Below are 9,497 nucleotides of genomic sequence, written 5' to 3'. Positions count from 1 at the left end.
AATAATTGTGTTCTGTGCATGGCTGATGGGGTCATTCAAATGTTGTACCTTCAATTGTATTGCAACAATGCATTAATAAATTAAACCAAGATGAATTTTGTATTTTGTATTGAGTCTCATTCAAGAATTTAGAACAAGAGTTTGTTGAGGTCACCATGATGACACATTTACGCTACAGAAAACCTGATACCCAAGCCACTGGACCATGTTACCTCCAGTTAGCAACAAAGCCAAATACTGTACACCCCAGTAATTACCAACAGATCAACTAACAAGTGTAGGTGGCAAACGGTGGCATGGAGAGGACTGAATACAACACAACAGAGTGAAACAAATAAATCTGTAAGATGTTAATTACTTATTTACTCAGTACATTAGCTTCATAATAAAAATAAGAAATGCCCATGCAACATATAATTAAATAAAAAATAGTCAGAGGCCACATTTATTCATTCTAATTTGACCGATCATAAATTATTCAAATACCTGATGGAGAACCAGTTTTGGCGGCTCCTAACAGCTGCAACTTAAAATATTGATCAGGGTCTCGTATGGGTGATGCATACATCAGCATATCACTTTACCAGAGAATGTCACCTGTTTCTATAAACACAGGATCAGTGTCGGATCAACAAAGATAATGGAGCTAAATTACCTGCACTGAAAATATGAACTCTGTTGATAGGGTTATTTATGATGGTTATCATGAAGGAAACCTTCTGTTAAAACAACAATTAAAATGCAAAAAAAAGTTTACATTGGGGCCTGGGTGGCTCGGTGAGTATTACCGCTGACTACCACCACTGGAGTCGGGAGTTCAAATCCAGGGTGTGCTGAGTGACTCCAGCCAGGTCACCTAAGCAACCAAATTGGCTCAGTTGATAGGGAGGATAGAGTCACATGGGGTGTAAACTCAACGTGGTCGTGATTAGTGGTTCTCACTCTCAATGGGGTGCGTGGTAAGTTGTACGTGGATTGCGTAGAGTAGCATGAGCCTCCATATGCTGTGAGTCTCTGTGGTGTCATGCACAACGAGCCATGTGATAAGATGCGAGGATTGACGGTCTCAGAAGCAGAGGCAACTGAGACTTTCCTCCACCACCCGGATTGAGGTGAGTAACTGTGCCACCATGAGGACCTACTAAGTAATGGGAATTGGGCATTCCAAATTGGGGAGTAAAGGGCATAATAAAATAAAAAAATACATTAAAACAACTCAAAACACTTAAAGATTATATCGATCAAATATAGGACTGTGAACTTGTAACTATAAGATAACTGTCACAAATTAGACACAAAGGTAGGGAGTAGTGTAAGGATTGTAATGAGCAACCAAATCTAAAAAAAAAGGTCAAAGTTGCATCCTCATGAAAAACTAAGTTCAAGACTAAAGCGGCGTACAAAATCCCATACTTTCAGACTATGTAATGCATTTGATGAAGAACTTGCATCTCGATATTCTTTAGGTATGCAGGTGTGACCTGGACATACAATTGTACATGCAGGGACCTGCATTGACCGATGATGTAGAGGAGAGCTGAATGTCTAAGTAAATATATTGTTTTGAGTCAAAAGTCCAATTACATAAATTCTTGTTTACTCTAGCAGTGGTTTAGTTTGTTTGCTTTAAACACCTAGTTCATTACAGGGCAGTCTAATGATGAAAACGACACGTGTTTAAGCACAATGTGTTTAATTATAATATAAATATGAGTTTATTTACATTATATGTATTTAGGGCAGTGATTGCTCAGCGGTTAAGTCTCTGGGTTACTGACCAGAAGGTCAGGGGTTCAAGCTCCAAAACACCCCTGTTAGGCCCTTGAACCTATCTGCTCCAGGGGCGCCGCATCATGGCTGACCCTGCACTCTGACCCCAGCTTAGCTGGGATATGTTAAAAATAAATAATTTCACCATGTATATGCAGAAATGTATGTATAATGTGTGACAATTTATTATTTATTTATTACTAACATATTGATAGGTCAGATCCCCTAATCTAACCCCATTCCTAAACCTAACCACTTATAAAATAAATAAAACATGTAACAAGCAAGTAGTCACAATAATTTTATTTACATTACACTATTATATTGATATTTTTGAACACCTAACCAGATCCCTAAGCCTAAAACTAACCAATAATATAACAACAATATAAAAGACATAACAAGCAGATAAAATAACAAGCAGATCACAGGGAGCGAGAGGGGACATAGACCTGGAGGGGTGAGTTGTATTATGAGGGTGCTGTTCTATCAGCTGTCCTGAGGGCCAAAGTGAATGCCTTGAATTTGATTTGGGCCCTTATAGGAAGCCAACTGAGTGAGATCAAGAGAGGAGTGACGTAAGCACTCTTTGGTTGGTCGAAGACCAGATGCGCCACCACGTACTCGACCAACTGAAGTGGCTTAATTGGGCTAGATGGGATGCCAGCCAACAAAGTGTTGCAGTAGTCCATTCTTAAAATGACCAGAGCTTGGACCAGGAGATGCGCAGTATATGCAGACAGGAAAGAGGATTTTACTAATGTTGTAATGGGCTAACCTGAAAGACAGGGCAGTTGATGAGATCAGGGTGGCCTAGTTAAGCAGGTCATCAACTACTACTCCCAGGTTCCTGGCTGTCCTGGTTGAAGTTAGTATTGTTGAACCAAGATGAATAGTGAGGTTGTGGTCAACAGATGGGTTGGAAGGGATTACCAGAAATTCTGTCTTGGCAAGACAAGGTGTTCTTTCATCCAGGCCCAGATACTGTATCTGAAAGGCAGGCTGAGATAGGAACTGAGATGGTGGGGTCGTTGGGCTGGATCAACAGGTAGAGCTGTGTATCATCTGCACAGGGGATGTGTTGACGCAGTGAGTGCGGGTTAGATTAGTGTAGGATCAGCTTGCAGAAGATGGCAAGAAATAGGGTCAAGAGGACAGGTAGTAAGACGGTTGGGATAGAAGAACTTTGGAGATATCTGTCTCCGAAAGAGGAGCAAAAAAGAAGAATAGAGGATAGGCTGTGGGTTTGTGGTGTAGAAAATGGTCGCTACCTTGGCAAAGTCATCAGCAGTTGGAGAAGTGGTGGGAGAAGGTGGTGGACGGTAGAAGCCACTGATTTGTTGGTCCAAAAGTACTTACTGGGTTACACATTCAATGTTTCGACCATTAGGTATTTGTTGGCAAAACTTAACACATTAAAACCACACTGGGGTCAACTTTATGAAATATGATTGTTTTAAAGAACCCATGGTGCATGTTGTCACAATAGATCAATGTGTTAAGTCAGTGGTTCTCAACCGGTGGGGAGTAGGCTACGATGGAAGGGAAAAAATTTTTGGGCAGATTTTTTTTTATCACTAAACTACTGTCATAAAAAGTTATAGTTTGTATATACATAACTCCTGAATAAAAATTAAAATGTGTTTGGACTGATTTAAAAAAAAAAGTTTTGAACAAATTTGATTGGTTTGTCGATAGTGAGCGCAAATGCAGGTGATAAGCGGTTTCATTAAGCGAGTCATTGAGTCATTCATTCAAACGATTCGTTCAAACGGCCGATTCATCAAGAATGAGACAGATGTTTGTGAATGGGTCATTGAATCTTTGACTCAACCGATTTGTTCACAACACTGAATCATTCAAAACACGATTGAGTATTGCTGTGAGATGCGCTATGGCTATGCTGTGATCTTTGTTTGGATTCATCGGATCTATTTTCGCTGCTAAAATAGACCAAAATAGTCATTATTTCGTCTAAAATGTAAGTGACTTAATATTATTAACTTGTTTGTTGAACTGTCATATGAAATCAGTGTCACATTTTCAATCGTGAGGTGATGGTAAATTAGCGATGGTCAATTGCCAGCTCTCTTGGTCGGTCAGGTCGTGTGATGTATGTTGCTGAACTGTATTCAAATGTTATAAATATAAAAACACCACATTTTGAAATTTAACTGCAGTATGTCAATTTAGTTTATTTGTGTGTGCTGCGCTCATAGACTTTAGAAAATGGCGCTCATTTGTTTGATTTCAACCTGTCTTTGCAAGGCCTCGAAACTCATATTTTGCTCCTTGCAGACAATTTTGCTCCTTCACACAAAAACTAGACCTCTGGCATGGCCGCATCAGTCGAGGGAACTGCGACATGTTCCTCAGCCTTGCATACTTTATCACTGATGCAGGCACGTCACACGATTTCTCCTCCCTATTTCAATCAGCGTCTGAGCACCTGTCAGCAATGAGAAAACAATTTGCGACGTACTTTAAAGAGGATTATCGCTCTTTTGCGCCTTGAAGATTCTCCTTCCTTTCGCGTCGACATATTTGTGTGAGGCAGGATTCTCAAAAATGAATGCACTCAAAACGAAACTCCGCAATCGTACACAAATCGAGGATGATTTGAGGCTATGTTTATCAAACATTGAGCCAAGAATTGAGGATCTTTGCAAGGCAAAGCAGGCTCAGGTCTCACATTAACATCACCTACCAGCAAGCTTCTGTAAAAAATGCAGATGATGCCTACTATTAGGCCTAGTAATAATAACAATAATAAAGCATAAATTAATATCAGAGGTCTGGTGCCAATTCCCAATTATAGCAATAGCCTAGTAATGATAATAGGCCTACTGATGATGGTAATAATAATAATAATAATAATAATAATAATAACAATAAAGCATGTAACCTCATATAATTATATAGCAATAGCCTAGTAATGATGATAGGCCTACTACTACTCATAATAAGAATAATAATAATGCCTGCAAGCTCACATTAGAAGTCTGGTGCTAATGGCAATAATAATAATAATAATAATAACAACAATAAAGCATGGGGTGGGGCGGGGGGCACTGGGGCCCCAACTGCAATGAACCAGCTTTGGGGGGCCCAGCTTGCAAAAGGTTGAGAACCCCTGTTTTTCTTTCTGGGAAATATCAGTTGTCCCACTGTTACAAAAGCATGGCCACAAGATGTTAACATTATACATTTTTACATGATTTTAATGTAAGAAAACCCTATCATTGTAAAGCTATTTTAACTTTGTTGTCATTACAACATAGCATTGAACTTAACATGTATTGAATTCGGAACATTGCTTTAAACGTGTTCCTTTTTTTCTGACAAGTAAAAATATTAAATAGCCTGAATTGTCCTCTATCTCTGAGGGCACAATGCATGCTCTCTGTAATCAATCTCAATCTAGAACCTTCACAGTGTTTTCTCTGTTCAAACTCAACTGTTCCTGGGGAAACTCAACTCTCTTCACAACAGTGATTCCTCTGAAACTCAGGTCACATGACCGATACTGGAGGAGGAAAAGAGTCAGAGTCCTTGGAGGAAAGACTGCTGTTTTCTCAGACATGGAAACAGTGTGTCTCTGTTTGTTTAATGGGAGGGGGCTTTCAGTTTCATCTTAGGCCAATGTGGGAACAGTGACACAAGGAGCATATTTAAAGGTTACAGTTTAATAAAATAAAAATAAACAGAACTGCATGAAAACAGTATTCGGATACATCTCATTGATTTTGAGACATAATTTTGAAACTTGAATAGTGGCATCATTTTCACCTCAAGAAAAGTATTTGCATCCTAATGTGCATTTGTTTACCAAGGAGACAACACTGTTAGTGAAATATCATTTCCACCACATCTCAAATCATCTCACAAGTATGTTTTTCTAAAATACCCATATAGGAAAATATCATCACAAATGAGTAAATATCTCATATAATTCTCCTAGACTTCAAGATAATTTAATGGAGAGTAAACTGAAACTTTTTCTGAAGTCTCCTGCTTCTTTGATGTTTCTCCCGTGAAAAAGACCACAGTAATCTCGCATGTGTCTCCTCTGAAGTATAAGAGATTCTGAGTAAGGTAGTAAGTAAAGACACGGATACCACCTCTGGAGTCGTGAGTTTGAATAAATGCCATGCTGAGTGACTCCAGTCAGGTCTCCTAAGCAACCAAATTGGCCCGGTTGCTAGGGAGGGTAGAGTCACATGGGGTAACCTCCTCGTGGTTGCTAAAATGTGGTTCTCGCTCTCGGTGGGGCGCGTGGTGAGTTGTGCGTTGATGCCGCGGAGAATAGCGTGAAGCCTCCACATGCGCTATGTCTCCACGGTAACGTGCTCAACAAGCCATGTGATAAGATGCACGGATTGATAGTCACAGACTCGGAGGCAACTGAGATTTGTTCTTCGCCACCCGGTTTGAGGCGAGTCACTACGCCACCACGAGGACCTAGAGCGCATTGGGAATTGGGCATTCCAAATTGGAAAGAAAAGGGCGTCTAAAGAGGTCTCTTGACAATTCAGCAGTCTGCATGGACCCCATGGTCCCTTTACAGGATCACGTCACTGACAAGGAGAAACCAGCATCCTCCACTAGTCTAAAATGAGCAGCTCGACATTACATAGAGGTGGAGCTGACATTCGACCCCTAACATTTCCCCCAGGCATGTTCAGAGCTTACAGACTTCAAAGCTTTCATCAACGAGGACAGTTTAACTACACAGTGATGTTCCAGACAATGAGATTGAATGCATGGAGAAGACTTACTTGTCTGCCCCTCCTCTATTCCCCTCAGTGAATAAACCATCACTATACGTAAAGCTGGACTCTTTGAGACAAAACACAATAGAGCTCCAGCTAGCATGATTCAAAACGTTACTTCCCCTGGAACACAGGCTCAGACCTCACAGGGGAGATTCCTAGTGCTGCCACCGTGTGACCTTCTTTAATAAAGACTGGACATAAAACCAGTTAACTTAATATAAAACAAATAAACCGTACGATTGATTTTCCTCATAGAAAGTCATTAGGATAAAATAATCATTAGGATAACATTAGGCCTAGTGTTGCCACTTTTGAAGTTTTAAAGTAAGGGAAACTTTAATTGGGGGGATGGGAATCACAGCCCCTAAACACAATAAATGCATTGAATTATTAATAAAAATGTAGGCCACTTTTGTGAAAGGTAATTTTGATAAACTTGCTGAGTCATGTGAGAAAATCTAGAGAGGTTATCCCGCCTAGAGTTCCAAATGGGGCACAGCAGTCCACTACCCAACAGTCCATGCTGCATCCTCTTTACCAGGGGTCTTGCACCTTTTTCATGCCAAGGACCCCATGGTTGTTAGAGAGACAGGGACCCTCTGTTACTGAACATATTGTAGAAGATGAAATGTTACGTTTGATGCCAATAGTAACATGTACGGTACCAAATTAATGTATGTAAATATTTATGATGTGTGCATTGAAATAAATAAATAAAAACATTACGTGATATACTGTATAGCAGGTCTGCAAACCTTTTTGACAAGATGTGCCATTTTGAATTTTACTTGTCAAGCACTGTGCCACACTCCCTTTGAGAATATAAACAGACAATCATCCATGCAGGAAAAAAAAAAACACTTTTATAAGGTTCATGATATGACTGGATTCTTATAAAACAAATGCTGTATACAGCTCTCTGTGCTGATTCTATGCTGAAAGTTCTGTTTATTTCCTCTAGATGGCAGAAAAGATTGACTAAGAAATTCTCTTTAACACGTTTCACTCAAAAGCTACTCCTGTTAGTCCAGAGGATGCTCCCTCCATTCAAGAGTTTAACTCATAGTGCAAAAATATATTAATAAACAACTTCAATTACCTACATTTAACAAAAATCCTACTTTTATTACATGCTTTGTATGGCAAGCACCAAATGATTTAGCATGGATTCTTTATCCAGACTCTTTGCAAAGATATGTGACCAGTCATCATCAGAGGATGCCAATATATTTTCTTAAATTAGTAATGCATTTTCAGTTCAATAACAAAGAGAAATCAACAGTACTTACCGATCTTTATAGAGTGTACTAGTCTGGTTCCGGAAGTAAAAATCCCATTCATTTTTCCCATAGATGAATGGATTTTCAGTAGTAACTTATAAACTTTTAAAGACTTTAAAGATCTACCTTGAGCTCCGATGTTTCTTTATCGTCGGTATATGCTTCTGTTGAAGCCATCAATCTGTGTAATTTCAACTTCAGTGTTTTGAAAATCGTGTTTGATAGTAGAATTTATGGTAAACAACTACATTACCCATGGTGCAGCAGAGAAAGATCCACCAATCAGACAACCACGGCCAACCAATCCCACGAAATGTGCCTCAGAGCGACTGCCTACTCTCATAATGCACTGTGAATGATGTTATCAAGTCAGTGTCTCTTCACCCTTAAACTACTGGTAGCACATATTGGATTATTTTGCAATAAATGTCAAATATATTGTTTGTATACTTATAATCAACAACCTAAAATCAATAGTTTTCATTCGCAGTGCTTCATGGGATTGTAGTCCGTGCCCTCATGAAAGATGGAAAGTACACAGCGTTTTTATAGCGTTTTATATCTTCTTCGTCTTTTTGTCCCATATTCAAAACGTTTTTGCCTCCAAACAAAGTTAGTGCTTTTGTGATTTACCTCAGAGCTGGTTGGACTGGTTCATAGCTTTTTAACTCTTTTATGGAGAATTTTATGAAAAGCCTATGCAAAAAACGAAGGGGAAAAATCCTTACGGAACCCAAATGGCTGAAAAAGTGGGCGGGCACTGTTGTGGTCTATTGATTTAATCGAGGTCCGTGTGAACGCCCATTAAAGGGGCAATCAATAATTTTTAGATTATGTTTAGCTGGACTTATACTGTCATCTAGCTGCTGCATGCAGCATCACACAAAAGCTATCAATGTTATTGAAGAAAATCTCTATTTGCATTCAGCCATGATTCATTCCATGAGCAAAAGTCCCAAATAACAGGGTGGTTACTAAGATAAAGTGAACAGCTTTCAGCTTGTCATATGGTATTAGTAGACATGTCTGCTGCCATGAGGTGACTCATTCAAAGTAAAAAAAAAAAGGAACTTTTTTTCTTTCTTTATGTGTACAGGAAATGAGAAAAAAAATGACTGAATGCACCTTTAATAAACTGAAGTGTTTCTGTGCCACTAGCATCACCAAATGGAATAGCATCCTGTAATCCATTAGAAACAGAAAGTGCCCAATGTGCATCATTCGATTTAAAAGACATCTGTCACAGTCTGTCTCCCTCATGTTTTCCAAGGACTCTTATTTTGAAGTTTTCCCCCAGACTACATTTCCCACGGTACACTGCCCTCATCAGTCATCTGTTCCCCATCATCCTCACCTGTCTTCCATTCCATCATTAGTTCTGTTTGTGTATAAATGTAAGAGCAGCGTAATTCTAGCAGGAAGACTAGTACATTTACCTTTATGCATTTGGCAGATGCTTTTATTCAAAGTGACTTACAGTGCACTTATTACAGGGACTATCCCCTCGGAGCAACCTGGAGTTAAGTGCCTTGCTCAAGGACACAATGGTGGTAGGTGTACATCATTACACCATTAGCTAGGTAACCCCTAGCCAATCACATGTAAGCCATTGCTTTATAAGTCTGATCACAAGCTATCACATTGCTGTAACACGGCAACCTCCACCACCCCA

Source organism: Xyrauchen texanus, chromosome 36, assembly GCF_025860055.1.
Source record: "Xyrauchen texanus isolate HMW12.3.18 chromosome 36, RBS_HiC_50CHRs, whole genome shotgun sequence".
Taxonomy (NCBI): Eukaryota; Metazoa; Chordata; class Actinopteri; order Cypriniformes; family Catostomidae; genus Xyrauchen; species Xyrauchen texanus.
This window is presented reverse-complemented; position numbering follows the sequence as displayed.